The sequence below is a fragment of the Lepidothrix coronata genome, unplaced genomic scaffold, assembly GCF_001604755.1.
Source record: "Lepidothrix coronata isolate B3197 unplaced genomic scaffold, Lepidothrix_coronata-1.0 Scaffold117, whole genome shotgun sequence".
Lineage (NCBI taxonomy): Eukaryota > Metazoa > Chordata > Aves > Passeriformes > Pipridae > Lepidothrix > Lepidothrix coronata.
The window spans coordinates 450,705-473,423 of NW_016690297.1; the positions used below are offsets into that span (position 1 = coordinate 450,705).

The following is a 22,719-nucleotide window of genomic DNA, read 5'->3' on the forward strand; positions in this document are numbered from 1 at the left end:
GGGGCAGCCACAGGGCCCATCGCTGCGCATCGCGGCCCCGGCCCCCCGCGCCTCCCGGCACGGCAGCGCTCAGGGCAGCGGGCGCCCGCGGCGCTGGGCGAGAGCGCACCCCAAAAAATTAAGTGGGAAAAAAAAATCGGTCTCTGTATAAAAAGGGGACGAGATCACGCCGGTCCTCGTGGCGCAGCCTGTGGAAGGGGAGAGTCTCTGCCAACCCCAGTGGAGCAGACTGCAGCTAAAGCACCCGACCCGCTGCCTGCTCTCCCCGGGAACAGCCCGCTCCGCCCGCCTGTGCCGCTCCCGCGGCGGCAGCGCCCGCCCCCGTCCGACCCCGTACCGAGCGCCCGGCCCGCCCCGCCGCGTCACCGGCGCGGCCGCCCATTTGGCCCCGCGCGGCCGGGGCACTCGGGACCGCGGGTTCGAGTCCCGCTCCGCCGGGTCTGGGTTTTGGTACTGGTACTGGTGCTGGTCCCTACTTCAGGGCAGGCGCCGACTGCGTGTCTTCGGCTCGGCGAAGAAGCGGTTTTCTTCTGGTGACATTCGCCGAAATGGCCGAAATTCGTCTCTGCTGGTGAAAAGCATCTGCCTCGACACCCCCGATACCGATCTGAGAGCCCTCAGCAAAGCAACACCCTGGGTTGTACAGCCGGCAGCGGCTGTGCGGCTGTTCCCTCATCCTGTCCCACACATGCCAGACGATACCCAAGGGTGTGAGAGTGGGTTGTGTAAAATGTGTGGTTTTAAAGTAATTCAGTTTGCACACTAACTGTGCCAAATTTTGCGAAACATTTGGTCGAAATCCTCTGTTTCTGCACGAAGGCAGTCAGTGGCTCACCTTACACGTGTAACAGCGGAACAGGAGCAGCACCGAGGGTCCCCGAGACCCCCGTTGGCATAAATGGAGCAGTGCCCCGCTGTTTTGGGGAGCAGAGCTCCAAAGGTCCTGCTGCCGCCCAGCCCCGGGAAGCTGCACACCCAGGAAAACAGGCTGTGTTGCTTTGTGGTTTAGTAAGAACCACTTGTAGAACCAGGAACGTGTACGTATGGAAGAATCAGCCTTAGAGGTTAAAGGGGTGTGAGGGGTCTGTCTTTACATACACACAGCGGTATGTGAACAGCCATGACTGAGAGAGCAGTTTGGAAATTTGAGTTATTAAAATTAAAATTTATCTTATAAACTCTGCCTGAGAAGAGTCAGTGTGCATGCCAGCATATTTTGCTTCATTTCAGACAGTACCTGGGTACATGCATAAATTAATATTGCATGTTAATTTATCACTGAGGGTAAAGGCTGGACAGGTATCCTGTCTCCAGCAGGGCCGTGGCAGCACAGGCTGGGGCAGCAGTTTCCCTCTGCTTTGGAGAGGAAAACCCTGCACAGGTCTGACCAGGCGATTCATTTTGGAGCTCTGCATGACCCTCACTCCCATAGACAGGTCCAGCAAACGTCCCCAGAGGCTTGTAATAGTGACACCCGCCCATCTCATGCAGAGCTTCTGGTGCTGTCACATAACCAGCATGACAGCGTTCCCCTGGGACAGAGTCACAGCCAGCAATTCGGCAGGGAAAGTTGGTGGCCTACTTTGCTTTCTTCAGCCACTCTGTTTCTGGGATGATCCTTGTTTTAGGGCAAACAGCGACTTGGCTAACCTCCTTTCTGGGAATGAGAAATTTCAGTGTAAAAGGTTGTGGAGTGCACAATGCACATGAGAGAGGAGGGTGAAAAACCTCCTATAAAGAAAAGCTGTTGTTTAAGGCCTGCATTAATGCTTTAGTTAATAAATCAGAGCTGCCTTCTCTGTAGTAAGCAACAAGTCTTCATACAGTGATGAAAGAGCATGCAGGTATACAGCCAAAAAAATGAAGTAGTAATTTCAAGCCTCAATAAATTGTAACAAGTAAATTAGGCATATAATGTAAAATAATCAGTTTTACCTTGCAAATTTGAAAGGAGAAACTGTCCATGTCACTGATTATCATGAGTAACTTGCTAAATCACTGTAACTCAAGTGCACCCGGTCACAACCTAGAGAGACCTTATCAAAACTGTTCAGGTGGAATATTTTTCTGTCAGAAGGTGTTAGGCCGTGAAAAATGGAGATGTGATGATTTCAACACACTTTTACATTCAAAAAATCAAAGCGCAAACAGGAAAGTATTTGTTCTTTCCTGTATTTTCTATTTCAAATCTATTTTGTTAAATTTTCATTGCATTTATAACTTTGAATAAAGATTGTGTTATTTTTATGTTTTAAAATTTTTGTTTGTTCATAGCCTAACACAGCTAAAAATAAAGCAAGGGCAGATAGCCTGAAGGCATCAAAATAGGATATTGATAACAGAATTATTTTTTTCTTTTACTTTGAAGGACATTTCAGACTTTTAATTTTATTCTTCCTTTTAGTGACTTCTAAGGATAGAATTTTTTGCAGGATGACAATTCAGCTTCAACCAGCTGTAGAGTGAGAGTTAACATTTTTCTTTGAAGACCTGAGTCCAAATGGTTGTTTAAAGTGTGAGTAAGAAGTAGTTTGGTGATGTTGTGGTAATGTCGGGTTACCATCTGTCACATTTTTTCTAGGATCTGCTTGATTGATTCCTAGCAAATCACTTCCTGCAAGCATTATTTGCAAAACTTTATTATGGGCAAAGGCTATTTTTGTGTTCATGAGCCATCGTTACCAGGGAGCATTTCATTACCAAGTGATGACATTGTGTAAAATATCCTGATTCATGGGCAAATGCCAGCACCACTTCTTGACAATGGGTGCATCTTACTCAGTAGCCCCCAACAGATGTCAACCTTAAAATTTGTCAACTTCACAATAGTAGCCCGTGTTCTGACATCCTTCAACACGTTGGGTGCTCTGCTGACAAAAAGCCTATTCCACTGAAACCCCAAGTAGGTTTACGCTTAAGAAAGAATTTCTCCAGAGATAAGTGGGCAGGTTGAGCAATGACTTGGTCACTTTGTCTGGCCTGGATTGTTCCTGCTGCTCCCCCATGCTGAGCACCAAGGCACAAAGTACGGACGGAGTGAAGCAGGACAAAAATCCATGAGGGTCAGAAGTCCACAGCGTGTTCCGAAGTCTGCCAGCGGACTTGCCTCATGACCAGGATATATCCATTCAAATTTCTGTGCCTTGCTTTCTCCTTCTGTAAAATGAAAATCCTAATTTTTAAAAGCATTCCTAGTGTTTATGCACCAAGCACAAGTGTGAAATGGTATTGCAATCAGAACAAATATATCCTCTGTCAATGTGCTGTAAAAGGTTTAACTGTGGTGCTTATTTAGGTTCTGATCTTATAAAGATTTAAGCCCACTTATGAATGTGAGTAGCCCCGTGGAAGACTAGATTACACATGCACTTAAGTGTTATCAGATTGAAGTCATAGAACAACAATCACAAAAGGTACTTAATCACCTTTAAATTACAGTGTTCCTAATTTAGCTAATGTTATTCCCCAAGGAAAAATTGCCTCATCTAGCATACAATCAAGAAAGAATCAAGGGCTGTTCCTTCAAGTGGTTGACAGTTCAAAAAGAGATATGATTTTAAAAGAATAGGTTGCTAAAGGCTGAACTATTTAATTGAATTATCTCTTTAAGAAATTGATGCAAATTAATATTATAATACTCCATTTTATTGCTACAGAATCTTTCATCCTTGAGCCTTCATAAACTATATTAATAAACTCAAGTAGCATATGTATACTTTTTTTTTTAACGAAACCAGTAATCTGTCCCCATTTGAGGCTTTCTAGTAACAATTTATATTTTGAAGGATGATGGTGTTTTCTTCTTTATAGACTGAGGAAAAAGAGCCCAAGAGCTTCCAAGGGGTGGAGTCCCTGACACGATATGCTCCAGTCCTCGAGGTGCTCACAGGGTACAATCCTGCTCTGTCTATGAAAGCAGATCAACTCACTTTGCAATGCCTAATTGGAGAGAAAGGTACGATAACAGGCAACAAAGCCAGAAGGATGACAAAAGGAATTGATTAATCCATTTGAGACAGTTGTCTCAATACCATTACAAATATTAGATAGTGACCCTTCCCTATCACTACTGAAAAATCTGTATTATATTGTTCACTGACCATACATGGAGGTGGGGACCTGGTGAAGGAGAATTCCCTTTTTTTCATAAGCATATGTTTACAGTATTGCAGTTTCAGAACAGGAGAAATAACAATGTTGTGGTTCTCCAGCTTTATCTGGGTTATTTCTATGTCCCAAATTGTTTTTAAATTACCAAGTAGCATTACTGTAGTGGGGGTACCTCTGCAATCATTTCTGCTTGCTGCTTGCTGGCAAAATAACAGCTGTTATTGCTTTACCAGGATTGATTTCCATAGAACAGCTCCATCTAAAGCCTACCTACAGGCAACAACTCTGCAGTAAAATATCAATGCAGTCTCATTTTCGGCTTTTCTCAGAAGGCAAAAAAAAGGCATTTTCAGCAAAGTTCAACATGGGATGTAATTTATTCAGGACACATAGAGGACGAGATGCTTATTTTTCAGGGACTAAAGTAGTCTTCCACTACCCTCCTCACCAACAAATAGGGAAGCTGCCCCTAGGTATATCTATGCACAAGCCACGAAATCTGAGAATCGGGGTTTGTGTGTCATATCAAGGGGTTTGCAGAGAGGCCACATTTTAAAGTAGGGGGCAGGTGACATGTTCTCGTTCACATGTACCATCTCAGACTGGTAGATCACAAAAGGAGCTGAGGTCTATCACCTCCTTCCAAGCAACACTGCTCTTAAAACTCTTCCACAATTAACCTCAGTAAATGTCCAAGGGGGTTCCCATGGACAAGGTTATGTGGGCGCTTTCATCCCATGCAGGTCTGGAGTGGCACCAACAGTGTATTTCCACATTCACTGCTCAGCCACAGCTTCCTCCCTGCAGCATCCCTGTCACCAGCACCGGAGCTCAGGCAGTCGTGTGATGGGTCACTCAGGGTCCTGATTTGGCTGAAAACTAAGGCTACGAGATGATTTTGTCCCAGAGGAGGACCCTTCCTCTTTGTGTTTCACAAAGAAGGGGCAGCCTGTATAACCATTCCCATGCTCGTTCCCCAGTAGATACCTTCTTATTTCTCATCTACAGCCAACACAGGTTTAGAAACAGAACTGTTGATCTGAACCCTCTTTCAGTCTGACTTCAGTACCTTATGTCAAGTTCTGGTGTGGACACATTCACTTCACAAAACCAGGCCTTAGCTTCACATTTTAAAGGTGCTCAACTGATGCAACTTGAAGTCATGTCCTAAATTAACTTGGATAACATTTCCAAGTAGTAGTCAAGCAGAAAGAGAAAAAAAAACAGGTTATACTTGCAGTTACATACATGCTTAAATGCTCTGAAGAAATAAAGCCTATAGTAGGTCTCACTTTTGCAAATATCTCATGTTCTCATCTTTATAGCAACATTACCTTTGACTTCAGTATAATTACACATATATATCAAAGTTGCCTGTTGGGCTCTATCTCCAGCACGGATATTAGTCCAAACCTTTGTCAGCCATCTTTCCCTTTAGGTGTTATATAAAAAGGATCTGAGCTCATCTGTACTTTCCATCAAGCAATAATTTTTACTAAATCACTATTCCTGAAGTCTCTGAGATCTGTATTTATTGGTACATGCAGAACTCAGTGTGTTGAACCACCTCAGGACATGGTCATGTGAAACATAATGCAACACTTTCTCCTATAAAGGAAAACATTATTTTTTGCCAGTTCGTAAATCCAGCTTTTAAAACAAGGATTACATTCACAAAGAAATGGTTTAGAAAAGAAATAAAACATATTTCAATGGGCAGACTTCCAACTCTATGTAGGTGTGGAATAGTCAGGCTCCTTCTCCCCACCCCCATCTCTTTAATTATGTTTAGTTCTTGAAATTCTGATGAAAACAACTTGAATACTAATCCTGTTTTCCAGACCTAGACACCTGGGATGTCGGTAAGGAGAGATTGCTAGGTAGAGGTCTCTGCTCTGAGTCCAAATTAAAGTTCTATTTGCCAGTTCTACTGGCGAACTCTGTGGCCAGAAAGCATTTTGGGGACATCGGATCATGGTGAGAGCCTGCTACTGTACAGTTTCTTAAAAAACAAACAAACAAACAAAAATAGCAAAAAAAAAAAATGCCCCGAAGAATTAGAAACAAGAGGAGCCCTTCCAATAAATCAAAGAAGATGGACAAAAAGAAAAATCTAGTCTATTGATCCAAATAATACAGGCAGACTAGCACGTACTGGAATTTGGGACTAAAACCAAAGAGAGCTGACATGAGGACATACTGCAGGGAGGGACAAGCACAGCCATGAATGGTGCCATTGTGTGACTATTTTAATTAATTTTTGTAATGAAGCCAAAGCTCTAATTTACCACATCCCAAAAGTAAATAGAAAAGGTTATGACCTTAATTTCAGAGGTGGGGAAGGAAAACCTAATTGCTAAGTAGTCATCTATCACTCATTACTGCAGTTGGATAGATACAGTTGGTGTGTTACTATGAATAGTCCAGATTCAACAATCAAAATAGTGGGTAATGACAGTTTTGTTCCCTTTTCCTTTCATCTTCTTTACAAGCCTTTGATTAATAACATTTTGTACCAGTTTTATTATGTGGATTGTAATAGTCCCTACTCCACAAGACTCTGAGTAAACCTGTCTGGGACACATAATAGCCTTTATTTTTGTCTTCTTAGTAAGCAGATATGTGAAGCTTCAGCAGGATGCAAAACATACAGAGATTACAGGAGGTTCTTCCTGCCTTCTTATTTTCTGCTAGCCCCTCGTGAGTATATGCCTATGCAGGATCTAGTGATGGACAGACAGTTTTTCCATGTAACATGTCTACAATGAAAAAAGTGCAAAAGTCACATCTGTTTCTAACCACGGCCACTAAATAAATACAATTAAATGTGTATTATATGCTGTTCAAAACATGTCTCTGTTTGCATCACTCAGACTGTGCACAACCATCCCTGCACTTGATTTATGGGGTCACCTCTATGGACTAAGAGAAAAGTGCATGGACAGATCTGAGACTGGTGGGAATCATCAAGCCTTGTGAAATGCTATACCTCTATATGTGCCCACATAAAAAGAGTGCAATACTATTCACTCACTAAATTGTTTTCTACTTTGGATCTTTTTTTCCTTTGCCCTGTAATGCCAGTTTAAAAAGAAAGTTATCCAGCATCAGAACATGAAGAATTTAAGCAGAAATGTTCATAATTAAAAATGCTGTTCTAGCAAGTTCTGCTGTGGCAGAAACAAAGGAGTGATCTGCCTTAGGCTGACTAGTTCAGACAAAGCGTACCAGAATTAGGGTGAATATTATTAGGTAAACACCTATAATGTGATAGCTGTCATCCAAAATACCAGTAATAGGTTGTTCCTGCCTCAAAATCCTTGTGTTAATATCCACCCTCCTTTCTCAGCATATGCAGAAGCAGCTGCCTTTTTCTAGAAACATGAACATTTCATCTGGCACTGTCCTTTTCTAATATTCCTACTGAAAACTGGGCACGTGATCTATAGTATATCATTAAACCTTCAGTGGCAAGGCAGGTTAGTTAGCTGTTTGGCATCACAGTTTACCAGTTTAGCTCCTAAGCACAAAATTTGATGTATTCTTCTGTCAGGAATCAAGATTATCAGGAAAATTCTCCTAGTGTTTTCAACAAGGGAGAATAAACCTCATGAATGACTTTCTAAACTTCTGTCAGTACAGGGAAATCTTCCCTCTTCTGTGGCTATCAAAGCAGGAGTGGACTGTCTTTTTTTGAAGGATATGTTTTAACATAACAAAAATCAGCACAAATCCTGATGGCCTCTGCTACCTGACAGAATGATCTAACAGTGTGTCTTGACTTTGAAGGCTGTAGCTCTGTGAATCAACCTCTAAAGAACGGTTTAGCACAAATCTTGAGAGACAGCTGCCAGTCTTATTGATGCTCAGGGATGATATATAGGGAAAGCACTGATCCTTTCATGCCCCTGTCCCAGTGGGTTGAGGCATAGAAGCAGAAAGGAGAAAGATCCCATGATACACGATCTGTGCACACGCAGCAGGCAGTGTGCTGGCTTCCAAAGCTGTATCTCTTCTGAAGGCACTAAGGCTGTCAGCAGAGGCAATGCCTCTCATTAGGCCAAGCAGGATATTTGGAAAAAGTAGCCAAGTGTTTGAGTGCATGAGCTCTTCCTAAAACCTGTGTGAAATTTGAAAACCTTCAAAGCTAAGTGAGGACATTTAAAATATAAAAAAATTTGGGTAACATTTGACATTGCTCTCATGCGTGAGAAAGCAAAGTGTTGTTTCTTAGAGAAGAGCTTCCACATCAGCTTTAGTTTGAGGGCTGAAAATATCCTCCCTGTATATCTGGGTACTTGATTGACATCCACATCTTTCAGCCTTTTGTATCCGAATCCCATGGCAACGCTGATTTCCCAGCCTGTGTTCCGCTGAGCAGGGACGGGTAAGCGGAGCCGAAGGGCGTTAGTTCCAGCTCATGGAGGCTGAGGCTTGGACTTCCCTCCTGCGAACGCTGCTTGAAAGGGGGAGCTGATTTTACACCCTTCAGTTGCAAAAGGAGCCCTTGGCTCTACTGCCAGGGCTGGCCTTTGGCTCTGTAGATCTCAGTCATCTGCGAAGAATTGCTGCTGCACACTGACCTAGATACTCCATCAGCTCTGCTGCAGCGCTGGCTCGGTGACGGGGCTGCCATTTCCCTGGTCTCTGCTCTGCCCTATATCCTGCCTTGGAGATAAAAAAAAAAAAAAGAGAAAAAGAAAAAGGGACAAATTAACATTAATCAGAATAGCATTTTCCTTCAATGGTTTTTCTGGAAAACAGGGTTTCCCAGGGAAATCTGTTGCCTTAATTTTCCCCTTCTGCTCGCCTTCCCTGACATCTCATTATGCTGCTTTAACTCAGAAATCCTGACACATTTCAAACATACGCTGTCCTCAAGAGAAGAGAAACGTGCCACCTCCATTCCTTGCTTTCCTTGTATATCCACCATGTGCACCGTAATATGTCAATGGAGAGTGGGGAGCACAATTTATGAGCTAAAGAGGGGAGCCCAGGGCGAGGGTAAGCCTGGATCCCTGACAGCAGCCGCCTGAGATGTCTGTGTTGCACTCCGGTGGTGTGTTGTTAACAGGGTGCTCAGTCCAGTGCGTGAGGCCGCACCTCGAGTCCTGTGTCCTGTGTCCCGTTCTGGGCCCCTCAGTTCAAGAAAGTCCAGTGAAGGGCAACAGAGCTGGTGAACGGTATGGAAAGTAATCCTATGAGGAGTGGCTTAAGGAGCTGGGGGTGTTTAGCCTGGAGAAAAGGAGGCTGAGGGGAGACCTTATCGCTCTCTACAACTACCTGAAAGGAGGAGGTAGCCAGGTGAGGATCGGCCTCTTCTCCCAGGCAACCAGTGACAGGACTAGATGAAATGGCCTCAAGCTGCCCTAGGGGAGGTTCAGTTGGACATCAGGAAGAACTTCACTGAAAGGATGGTTAAGCATTGGAATGGGCTACCCAGGAAGGTGGTGGAGTCACCATCCCTGGAGGTGTTCAGGAAATGACTGGACATGGGACTTAGTGCCATGGTCTACTTGACAAGGTGGTATTCAATCATAGGTTGGACTCAATGATACTGGATGTCTTTTCCAACCTTAATGATTCTGTGATCTGAGAAGTGTAGCTGATAGTATGAAAGTGTCTTTGTAGTTGCTGATCTCTACTAGAGAGGAAATGAAAAAAAGCCAAAAAGCAAACCCTTAATTGCCTCTAAAATTTCACTAGAATCAAATTAGATTGGTAATTTTTTATCTAAAAAAGTTAACAGATGTAAAGGCACATCTGGGAACACCAGTAAAGGGGGGAATGTTCATCTTTGCAGTCTTGCTGTAGAGGACTACAGGGACAACACCAGCAGAGAATCCCAGAAGGCAAACTACTTCTTCCTTGTTTGCTTTTTGTGATAGCACAAGGTCTTGAGAAGACACAGCATCCTACAACAGGGTGACGCACGGTGCTGTACTCCCTTGCGTCCCTTGGCAGTACAAGGAGAAGAGCTGGAGACTCCTTGGTTGAACCTGGTGCCTTAGTGACTGCTCTGAATAAAATCCCTGCACTCCTTTCTGCTTTGAACCTTGTGGAGCCCCAGACTTGGTTCTCTGCTCCTCCATGCCACTTTTGTGTATCCTGAAGTGAATCATTCAGACTAAAATGCTCTTCCCTTGGTTTCCTATCTCTGTTACAATGCTGTTGCAGGCTCAGAGGGACTGGCCAACCCTGTGTGCTACACCAGAGCTGGGGTGGTGTCTATCTGATGGGATGGACGATGTGTTTTTGACTTGGTGTTTGGTGGAATGAAGTGAACAGTCTCAGTAGTTGTTCAGCCGCTTATGAAAGAAGAGACCTTTACTGACAGATTTTCTTGCAGATTGTTCAGATAAGTATGAAGAAAACACTGCAAGGCAAAGCAATAAACATCGTAATTCACTCAGCAGGATTTGCAGGGCAACGTGAATAATGCAGAAGCAAGGGGAAACAATGCAGCTTTATTTCAAGATATATAAAAAGGCAACTTTGGAGCCTGACAATTTCTTAAATTAAAAAAAAAAGCTCTAAAGACCATCATCTTGAGAGAAATGAGGGATTCCTTGAATTCAGGAGACATTCTTTTCCTAAAGAAGAGGGAAGCCAAAAGGAGATGAGTTCTGACAGCCCTACCCCCATCTTTGGCTGATGCTTTTATTCTTGAGGTAATAAAAATAAGTGCTCCCACTAGTGCTCTTGCCAATGGAGGGACTGTAACAATGGCTGGTCTGGGGAGATGTCAGCCCCATTTTCCCCTCAAGCCACTTCTTTTTCCTCCCTCACTAACCTCTGATTAACCTCTGATCTTTCTTCTACATCCACAGTCTTGCCAGGGCCAAATCCTGAACTGCATAGTGAAGCCAGAGTGACGAAGCTGAGTGGGAGGAGGGAGTGATGGGAAGCTGGGTGGCAACAGGACAGGGTTTTGAGAAGAACTCCTTGAGGAACAAGTGTGTACAAGATATATTCCTTCTCCCTGAAGACTTCAGAGCACTTCTGTAGTTAGCGACAGGGGACTTCATCAGAAGACCACCAGCCTTAAAAGCCAGTGCCCGGCTAACTTTTGTGAAGATTTTCAGGTGACAGAGGACACAAAGCCCTAAAAGTTTGCTGCTCCAGTACTCTGGGGAAAGGCTTCACGTTGCTCCATGCCACACAACTATATTTCAGCTGAGCAGAACCAAACTGACCCGGAACTTGCCCCAGACAAACCAGTTAGATCTTTTGTTTCCATCTTTCCCACAAAGGTTTCCTGAAGCTGGGAACTGACTTGCCTTCCCCACTTCTCAGTGCAGATTGCAAAGCCCATCTTCCCCAGGCTGCAAAAGCAGACAGGGTGATGTGATTGGAGATGTAGGTGTGGAGGCTTTTTTAAGCAGACACATATGAATTGACAGTATAGACTATGTTTGGTGGTTTTGGTTTTTGAGGGGTTTTTTTGGAGGGACAAGCTGTTATTAAAAGCTTTTGTATTCAAATTGTTGAATTAGAGTATTTCACTAAAAAGTGTAGGTGGTTTATTTCTGTATACAAAATACACTGCAGAGCACTGCAGTGGCACCAGTGGATTAAAAATAAAGTAATATGAGAAGCCAGTGAGCTGTTTTGTCTGTCACCTGCCAAGAATTTGACTTTCAGTTGAATTCAGCAACTTTACTCTTAAAGGTACTAATCTTTCCAAGTAATAAAGTAAATGCAAAGATGGCAAGCAATGCATTTAAAGTATTTATCAAGGCTAGTGCAATAAATATATTCCATTCCACCATTTCTATTTATGAATTTACTTTAATGCAGCTAGATGAAGCAATTTTACGCAGAGCACACTAATATTCCCTTGCATTGATTGCCAATGCAATCTGAGATAGTGGCGCCGAAGAACAAATAGGAAATATGCTTCCAGATTTTGTTATTTCTCTCCCACTGTGGTCATTCGTTGGGCTTGCTTTCCTTATCCATCCCATCCTTCCATCACAGGCAAGAAGCTGAGTGTGCCAAGGAGGAGTGGTGGTTTGTGTCTGTGCCACACTGTTGTGTGAAAGCTGGTCCTCCTGCTCCCACGTGGACCATACACAGAGGGCACATTACATGCATGGCTGCTGCAGCATAAGCTCTTTGAAACACTGTGTCAGCTTGTCTCTCTGATATCCCAATAAAACAGAGCTTTTGGAGCATTAATTTTTCAAGATATGGGTGGTTATTTATACCATTGCAGTCTATGTAATGTCTGAGCCTTGTTCTGCCAGGTTGCTGTTTTATTTCTTCAGGATTCAGTGCACTTTCTATTGATGCTAATGACAAGTCTCCCACTTACAGTGCTGGGAGGAGGAACTGTCTATTGTGATAACAGCATATTGTATGTGAAATCTGATAATGAGGATGTTGCAGATACGACACTGCATTGATTTAATTGATTTGATGTCCATGCCTTGATCTGGAGCAATACTCTCTGAGCTTAACTTAGTCCTTGAAACTAAAGCAGGCTTTTATCAAATTATTTTTTGCAATTGTTGAAATAGAGAAGGAAAGAAGGAAGAAAGAGGGATTATTTGTATGCTGGGGGCTCCTGCACTTCACAAGTGATAGGAAAATTTCTGTCTCGAGAGACACTGAGGCTTTTATCTCCAGGTGGGAGCTGGGAGGCAGGAGCAGGTGTCTCTCACATTGGCAAGCTCTGCGTCCCCCTCTGAGCACAGAGCTCAGCAGGCGTGCCTGCGGTCCACAAATTGTTGCCAGCTGTCAAAGTGGAATGGTTCAGCAGTGAGTCTCCTGGGCTGTGTTCTGGCCAAAATTCAGTCGGATTACAAACCAATTGCTCCAGCCTCTCCCAGAAGAAGGAAATCACCATCAGCTGGCTAGTGGGATCTGGTCGCAGTGACCAGACAGTGCTGCTCCTCACCTGCTGCAGTGTGTTTGCAGGAGCCTGCTGGGCACAGTGGCTCTCTTTGCAGGTCTTATGAATGCAGCACTCCCTCCTTACCCAAGCTCTATGAATGATGATTTCCTGGAAAACAATAAATTAGAAAAAAAGAGAAAAAAGGAGGAGAGGGCAAGCTGTACTGCTGCAAGCAGCTTTCTCCAAGGAGTGATTTCTTGGCAAAACATCTTCTGAAACTCCAGGCACCACATCCTCCCAAAACACTACCACTTACGTAACTGAAATACAGACACAAATACCTTTCACCAAAATAAGATTCCCTTTATTTCACATATAGTTTGGCTGTGGACAGCCTGCATGTAGATTGTCATTGGAATCAAATCAAAGAGACCTTGCCAATTCTATAGGTAGCAAGGCTCTCTAATGACAGTTTGTCATCAATAACATTTTGGAAAAGAGAAGGAAGTTTCCTGTTTGGAGACTAGATCAGACACTGACTATTTGTGATTAAAGGTAAGACATTCATTTGAAACGGACTGTAATAGATACAGCTTGTCATGTTTCTTCCCTCTCCCTCTTCAGCACTGACTTGGTGCTCACTTGGCACTGACTCCATCACTGAAGGACTTGGTGACCAGTCTTAATCAGATGCCTCAGCTAAAGCCCCACATCAGTCCATTTGCAAGCTGGACCTTCAGCAGGACACATTTGAAAGAAGTCATTGTCTTTTCTTCACTTAGGGGTGCAGTGAAGCCATCACATTTCAGTCTTGTCAATCTTTTAAGACTAAGCATAAAGGTGAATGATAAAGCAGGATGCTGTTGAGGCTTTTGGCTGATCCTGCTGAGTAAGAAGTGCTGGCAGTGGAGCATTACCAGGCTCAGGCTGCCTGTGGGTTCCTTTGCTCTGAAGGGATGAGACCTGTAGGAAGGTAGAGAAAGGTAGAGAAGAACAGGGAGATGTGGTCGCCTGAGGGCACAGAAGCTTCTTTCCACGAAGGAGATGGGGGAGGGAAGCTTTGATTCATCTTTCTCCCATATGCCTTCAATTCCCTTTTTTTCCCTCTCTGTTTCTAGTTCCATGGGGAAAACATTGCTATTAAAGTGAAGCTCCAGGGATCTAAAATATACGTAGGGATTCTTTGGAGGAAATCTTGGCTCTAGTGAAGTCAACAGGAGTTTTGAAATCAATTTCAATGGCACCTGAATTTTACCTTGCTGTAATACTGTCCTAAAATGTTTCCAGGACCATACAAAACATTGCCTGCTCAATGCTGACTTTCTGTCACAGCCATACAGAGCCTGGTACCCTCCTGTGAAATTCACCATTGTTTTGTGATAAATCACATCCTTCTCTCAAGGGGTAACAACAAATACATACCCCTTAATCATCCTGAGAATGGATCAACAGTTTCATGCATCACTGGGCACCATGGCCAGATCTTTGTAGTTTCAGAGGGAAACTGCTGGAAATCAAATGTTACTGCAGAGGTTGTTTGTTTGAGGGACAATTGGAATATTCCAATGATCCAGATTTAGTTATTTTTGGTCCCCCTTTCCATAGGGAGTTGGCAACCTATTTAAATCCAGGGGATCATGACTAGTTATTCAAGTTTTACTCTGCTGGATTTGCGCTGTGTATATTTTGGAAACACTGTCTGCTCTGAGCAGCAGATAGCATGATGCCACAGCCCACATCAGTGAAAAGCTCTTGTGATTATTATTTTTTCCCTCTTCTATTCTCAGTGAAGGCTGTGCTCCGTTCTCCCTCTTTCTGTATTGTACTGCCAATGTGGAATGCTTTAAAAATGTCATTAAGGAATGTGTTACCCAGTGGTATCTACACTGTGTTTCACTCTCTGTGGTCTTTCCAACAGCAGTGAAGCGCTAAATGTACAATATCATCCTGATGATTGAAAAAGCACAAGCATTTTCTTTCTGGTAAGTGTAACTCTGGGGCTATTGACAACAGGCTTCTAATGTCATGTGCAGAGCCCATGCTTCCTTAAATGCATAGCGATCTTGATGCAATTGGCCTGATTTTCCAAGGTACTTGAACATCTGAGAATCCCAAGTTGATAGTCTTCAACTTCTCAGCAAATGAGACCAGGCACTGTATATTGAAAAGTTAGATCCAAAGAATCAAACCCAATTTTGTGAAGTCCAATGACTTTATCCTTTCCTCATCCCCACTTTTGCTTTTCCATTCCTAGGAGGATTCAAACTGATTTCTTCACTTGCACCCTACCTTTCAGAAGCACTTCTGGAACCTTTATTTCGCCATCCTTGAAGGGGCCTGGAATCAGGGAGCATATCAGCAGCAAGGGGTGACTCAGCAGTGAGAAGCGGTTTTCAGCCAAACCTGCCTCCCACGGCAGCTGAGCAGGGAGTGATCAGTGTATGTGTGCAAACACGTTGGCTCAGCGTGATGAAATGGCAGCCGGTCCTCGCGCAACATCTTCCTCCACTGCCAGTCTCTCACGTATGCCCACGTAGCACCATCCTCTCAGCAGCCAGGCACCCAGAGAGGATCTTCCCTTCCACTCCTTTCCTAGCCAGCAATAAAAGATCCCTCACCTCTTTCCCATCTCACAGCTTCCCTGGCTCTGGCCGATGCCTCCCTGCAGACCTCAGCTACTGTAGGGGAGAGCAGCACCTTGGGAAGCCCCTGGGAGAAAATGGGATGTAGACTTTTATACATTTTATATTTTATATGAAGATGATGTGATGATGGGAGGTTTCCGTCTGCAGTTTTTTACCCCCAAACCCTTCATCAAGCTGGTTTGGCTGTGTCCTTTGGGACAAGATCACAGTGGGACTGGCTATGCAGGAGCAGGATGCTCAGAGACATTCCCACCTCTACTTTGGACTCACTGCATGAGTCTGTAAGGGCAGGTATCTTCTCTGTTCTCTATATTTAAAGGCTAAAGCAACTGTGACCTACTGAGAGTAAAATAACTTAAGAGTGTGGTTAGTGTCTTATTAACATTGCCAGAAAAGGAAGAGAAAAAATAAGCTGGAAAAAAACCTCTTTCGCTTGCTTTATCCCACTGCCATCTAATTCCTGTAACCTCTACCTGTCTCCCTGGCCCCTTGTATATCACTTAGCACAAGCAATACACTTGGTTGTCCCACTGAGAGACAGAATCCTGGTGCAATACACAGGGAATCCTGTAGGCAGCTGATAGTTAAGAGCAAATTTCAGTAGAAATACTGGTGAAATACAGAGAAGGTGGATGATGAACCAAAGGCCAGCACAGAGTGGTTCCAGCAGACATCATTACACCTACTTTGGTGTCTTCAGCAAGAGTCAGACTGGGCACAGAGTCTGGGACATTCTGTAGACCTCAGTCTTCTACTGTTGTTAGCAGTGGTGGAGGAGGATGGTTTTAAGGTCCCTTTCAGGCAGTTTTTGGCCAGAAAAATGTATGCATCCAAGATGCTACAGATGATTAGAATTATTTTTGCTAGCACAGTTTATTATAAAATGTCTTTGGTGATACGGCTGCTCAGTTCTTTTTTCTGCGAGTTACAACATGAAAATAAAGAAATTTCTGCAAATAGAGAAAGGCCAGTTAGTCTCTATTAAATTCCCAATGAGTAGCACCTAAACTGTGGCCTCAAGAAGCTGCAAAGTTTTTGTCAAATAGGGGTAAAATGGTCTAAAGCCTAAAGACTGGCCTCCACTGGTGAGATGCTGGATGCTTTAGTACTCTGCTGTGGTCGTTCCAGATGCTGGCTTGCTCCAAGCAGGTGATGTCCTCAGTTCAGTACCTGGAGTCTGTACAAGATGAGTAGAGCATTTCCAGCTTCTTGTGGCAGGAAGAAATCCTTAATTCAGCAGTCCCACTTCCCTGATTTCCATCACAGAAACTTGCTTCTCACATGCCACTGCTGCTTGGCCATACTGGCCTATCATTGCAAAGATGGCAACTGGTGGTGTAACATTTTCTGCTGTGAGAAACACAGTCCCTTGCCACTTGCATAAAGAAATTCCTTTAAAAACACATAAGTCTATGTGTTTTTCCTCTGTGTACATAACCAAAACTATTTTTAGCTATGGCATGGGTCTTTCATAGTTATCTCTGCTTATTTTCAAAGACCTTAACATTTGGCACATGTCGTATTAGTCCCACTGATTTTGTGTTGCTTTTCATCCCTATTCCCTTAATTCCTTGCCTTCACCCCCTCGGTGGATCCCAGCCCATGGTCTCCTTCCCAACAGGCACAGGCTGGTTTCAGCATGTCTGCCCCACCCAGATTTAGCTTAGACCCTTCCCCCAACCCAAAATTAATAAACCCTTCTCACAATACTCAGTCACAGTGGTGGTGGCTTATTTCCAGCTCTTAAACTTACAAATCTATTTATAGCTCAAAAGGCTTGAAAAGAGATCATTAAGGGAATAGATTTGTGAATGTAGAACAAAGATCTGATTCTGGGATTTTCTGTAGGCAATTACTTAGTGTAAATAACAATGTTTGACACCTGCTTTCCTCTCCCATTGAAATCTCAAAGCAGTTACATATATGAATCCTTAGCCCGAGTGCTGCAGAGAGAGGAGCTGCCCTTGAGGGTCTTAGACTGACACCATGTTCCTATCTACTAATATTATTTTTCTTTTAAATTCACTGACTTGCTCTTACTCTGTCTATGTCATGCTCCTCCTCACCTCAGAGGCTGAAGCAGGAGTGAATTAGACCTTCAAAGATTCAGATTATATCAAAAATATAGCACTGCAGTCCTAAATGGTGACATGCAATGGAGACCATGAGCTCCTCACCGTATTCTAAGCCATTAAGCATTATCATTCATCTATAAAATATAGCACAGTTACACACTGATGCAGAGAGATTCTTTTTTCCCTATTTCTTCATTTCCCTTCACTACTAATTTAATGTGAATATCATTCACATGGTGAGTATGGGGCTCAGGAGCTCCATCCTAGTCCTGCTTTATAGTGACAACTCGAACACCTTTTTTGTGCAAATTATGTTTTCCTGTTTTCCTTTGGTTCTGAAGAAAAATTGCAAACTTGCAGTTAGTGTTTGAAAACCAGTGCTAAGTTGAAAAGTTCATGTATTCCTCGTGGGAACGTGCTTCCGAATTTCTCTTCTGGATTATGTCTCCACACAGAGAAATCAGGACTCAAGTTAACAGTCTCAAACCCCAAACAGGACTCAAGCTGAGTAGGCAGCCATGTGAGTTTATCATAACTTTTTTATCCTCAAAGGTGTATTTTTTTCTATTTCCCTGTCCCCCTTCAGGTCTAAGTGTCACTTTGCTGCTGGTCACAAAAGCTCGGCTCTGTTGTGCGCCGGTTAACTCTTCCGTTCCATTGAGTCAGGCCAGTGTTACAAGGACGATCATGTTGACTTAACCAAGCAAAGCCACCCACCTGCACCTAATACAGCCCAAAGCTGGTGAAAGCACAGCATATTCCTTTCTATTGACTCTTTACTGTGAGCCTTGGCAAAGGTTCCAAAGTCCATTCAGGTTTCCCTGGGCCATCATCAACGTGCGACCAGAGGCCTCATTCTGAAGATTCCTGGCCATGCTCAAGCAGTGCTGTACATTCAGAACTCCTCTATTACACAGATTTTTACATAGATCCGTTGTACCCAGAGGTGTGCCTAAGAGACACACCTCAATGACATTTCCACTAGAAAATAAGGCAAAAATTAGCTCTATTTATGAGGACATTTATAAGGGCATTTTAATCCAAGTCAAAATATTAGGCTTTGGCAATGAGAATTCAAGTGTGTGTTGTTGTTTTTAGGTACCTTCTGGGTGAGGGAGGTAACATAGTGATAAAATGGAGGCACAAGGAATGAGGTAAACAATAGGGAGAAAATCTGGAATCACAATTCTTTAGGGCACCATGAGGTATGACTTGAGGGTGAGACCAGAATTTTCTCTGTAGACACCAAGTGCATGTCTACACATTGTCAGTTTCCACAGAGGTTTTCTTCCACTCATATGCAAAGCTTGACCTGGTTGGTCTTCTCACAGCTCATGTAATGAGGTGAATTAAAAACCCTCTTATCCTTATACTCTTTCAGTCTATTTGTGCAGGGCACAGTCACTTTGAAACTACGTTGGACTTAACAGAAAGACTTCACTGAGATTCTTTAATATTCTTCCTTGTTGTGTTCACTGGGCTGTGTTTATATGCCTTTATTCTTTAATATTCTTCCTTGTTGTGTTCACTGGGCTGTGTTTATATGCCTTTGTCCACAGCATGTGCACCATCACTTTTTTTTCACCTGAAATATGCCTTCACTTAGACTGAGAATTCAGAGGTTTGTGATATCCTTCTGTGTCTCATCCTCCATCCTTGGCTCAGCTACATCTGCTTTACACCTTAACAGAGACTCGTTGGAGACCTGTTGCCTCTGTGGAGGTGCCAGATGCTCTAGGGCATAAAAAAATTGTGGCCCAGAATGGGGCCAAGTTGCTGATGAATAGCAGTGGCAAGTCCCAGATCGCTGATGTCTCTCGGGCCTGTTGGTGACTCCCCTGGATACACCTGTGCTAATGAACTGGTGCCAGTGCCCACCCTTGGGTCCTGGGGCCAGCTGGCATTGTCTGGTCATTTCCCTACTTTTACCTTCACTTCCAAAACAAATTTTCAAACTTCCTACTGTTAGTACTACCTGGTCCAGGTTAACTCCTGAACCTTTGCTTAGGAGAGTGCTGCTTACTCTGGGCCATAATCATGGCCAAGACCACTCCAATGACTTCACAGTGTTCATGTTCCAGTGTTTGAGCCTGCTTTCTGGTACTCTTCATGCCAAACAAATGCTGACTTGCTTTGTGGCTTAGCAATATCTTATTTACAAACAAGAAGAATTTTTTTCCCTGCTTGCTTGGTGGTAATTTCTTTGAATGCCCTCATTGTCTCCCAGTTTTCAGTGCACATGACCCTTGGCAGATCTGCAGCAACACTATGTGCATGTCTTCACTACAGTTAAAAAGTGGCAGCAGTATTGTAGAGATACAACAGAAATCTCTGGTTTAAAGTAATCATAAACCATAGCTCAGCACTTCCCTTACTGATTTGCAGCAAGGTAAACCAATCCCTGCTGAATCCCAGGCTGCACATCCAGCTGGTCTTTCTGCAAGATAGACACATCCTATGCCCCAAGCTTCCAGGGTTTGAAGATTCTGGAGGATCCGGTCCTAAATAGCTCACTAAAGGTCATGAGGAAAATCTGAACAGGATGTGGAAATAGGTCTTCCAATACACAACCCAGCACAACAACCCCTGGGGCACATTTTTCTCAAATTTAATAGGTGATGGACCTCATGAGGTGATGGCCTCATGAGATCCCACCTGTAGTACTGCGTCCAGCTCTGGGTCTCCCAACACAAGAAAGACATGGAGCAAGTTCAGAGGAGGGTCACAAAGATGATCGGGGGCTGGAGCACCTCTCCTATGAAGAAAGGCTGGGAGAGTTGGGGCTGTTCATCCTGGAGAAGAGAAGGCTCTGGGGAGACCTTAGATCACCTTTCAGTACCTAAAGGGAGCCTACAAGAAAGCTGAAGAGGGACCTTTTACAAGAGCAGGAAGTGATAGGACAAGGGAAAATTACTTCAAACTGCAGGAGGGGAGATTTAGATTGGATGTCAGGAAAAACTTCTTTACTGTGAGGGTGGTTAGGAATTGGAACAGATTGCCCAGAGTTGTGGATGTCCCACCCCTAGAAGTGTTCAAGGCCATGTTGGATGGGATCCTGAGCAACCTGGTCTAGTGGAAGGTGTCCCTGCCCATGGCAGGAGGGCTTAGAACTGGACGATCTTTAAGGTCCCTTCCAACCCAAACCATTCTATGATTCTATTATTACGTCCCTTAAATTTTCTTCCCTCTGTAAACGTACGTGGGAGCAACCTTAGTTTGTATAGGCCAGGGTCATAGCTCCAGAAGCAGTCGGAAAGCAAATCCCAGGGGGAAAGAAGGATCTCCATTGGGCAGAGGAGTGCTAATTCTATGGTCCACAGGTCTTAACTGTATGTGTGTTCATATGCTACAACTCAAAGGTGAGTAAAACAACTTGCATGACAGTGATATATGTAGGAAGGCTGAAAAAATATAATCCCTGTAAAACAGAAAGGGTGAACAAAACACAGAGAAGTAGAAGAAAATGGAGATTTGTCTGCTCAAAGTAGGACCTTGTTAAGGAGAGGCTGATAGGGAAAAGGCGGCACCGGGCAGGAGCAGGACTTGCAGAGCATTCTCACTCGAGAGAGAGCTGGGAGGGCAGCATGGGAAGAGCAATGGAAAAGAGCAAGGAAGGCCAACTATGCACCGTGTTGTCTGCAGAGAGCTGCTACAGAAGGAAGTCCAGCTAACCTTTGCCAGCTCTACTCTGGCAGATAGGTACTCCATGTGAAGATGAGACGTAGCACACGTGGCTCCAGACACAAGAGCATCCTCTGCACCATCTGTGGGGGGACTCTCCAGCATCCGCAGGGAACAGACACACTCAAGAGCAAATCAGGTCTCATTAGGGACAGCTCTGGTGAGTCCTGGAGCAGATCCTGGCAGGTGCTTATCACATTCAGGACGTGGTGGTTCAATATGCATGTATTAACACTGGGGAAAAATTAGGGTAAGGTTAGAGTAAGGCAATCACTTTCTTAGTAACATCGAGTTCACACATCTTCCCACTTACTAAAACAGCAATATTTTAAAACAACCTTTTTATTTTCCACCATGCTTGGATCCTGGGGTCTTATTTCTGCTGTCACATCCAGTCTGCTGAGAGAGGCAGGTTCTGTATCATAGTCTGTGGTATGATTTTCTGTTTGTTCTTTTGAATGACTTTGCCCAAAGGGGTGATAATAAAAAAATGTGAAAGCTGGTGTCAAAATAATTTCTTTGAGCCTGGAATACACACTTTTTTCATTATTCTTGACATTCTCTTTTATTTGTCTTTTTTCTCCTCTCTACTTACGTTCAGTATTAAAGCAAAGTAAAACACATAGTACAGATAATTCTGCTTTCAGATTTCTTGGCTAGCATTGGCCCGCTCTCAAGTGGATATGTGGGACTTCTGAACATTGCATATGGTCTTTATATTCCTGTGATTTATGAAGACACATGATTTTCCATTCACAAGTGCACAAGAGCATGGTCATATGACTCCTGCTACTGGGAGTCCTCCTGCTATTTAGCCAGAGCCAACAGCTACAGAAGCATCCCAGAAGCAATTTAATCCAGCAGCAAACTTAAAAATAAAAAGAAATGCTCAATATTGTCATACAGATTATCCAAAACAGATCTTATTGGGTCCTTCCATTCTGCTGGCCAAGTAGGTGATGCTTCCAAGGGAAGGGGAGCTAACCCATTGCTTCATGCTTGTTATTCATTTGGGTGGAAAACTGGGATTTGGAAGGGCTTTAGGAACAGACCCTCCCTCCCTCTGATATTTAGGAGGATGTCAGGGATGTCTGGTGTTTTCTTGGTACATGATGTGGTGAAAAAAGGAAGAGGGTCCATGTTGCTGTAAGGCTGCTTACGTGTCGGGTATTCACTGACCCTGTGACATGGTCTATAAGGAAGTGCCAGTGTTAATGCTCCCACTCCATCTGTGTGGCTCTTGGATGTCCTTAGTGCGTAGGGAGCAGGAGCCAAATGGCAGCTAAGCAAGGTTGGAAAGGATCAAGAACAGACGATGTTGTTCCAGAGATAATCCTCAAATAAGGTTGTTTTAGGCAGAGAACTAGTC

General features: G+C 43.7%; 1 long non-coding RNA gene across 3 annotated transcripts in view; it reads right to left on the reverse strand.

The window, feature by feature from the left end:
* Positions 1-7,586: 7,586 nt before the first annotated feature.
* The window catches only part of LOC108502364, a 28,266-nt gene continuing 13,133 nt past the window's right edge, over positions 7,587-22,719 (reverse strand). For 2 of the 3 annotated variants that reach the window (XR_001876478.1, XR_001876476.1), the window contains 2 exons: positions 21,342-21,584; positions 7,587-8,778 (listed from right to left, as the gene is read on the reverse strand). This is a non-coding gene — a long non-coding RNA (uncharacterized LOC108502364). Of the gene's footprint in view, positions 8,779-13,110; positions 13,913-21,341; positions 21,585-22,719 lie in introns of those variants that run through there. The other variant, XR_001876477.1, reaches the window with a different exon arrangement.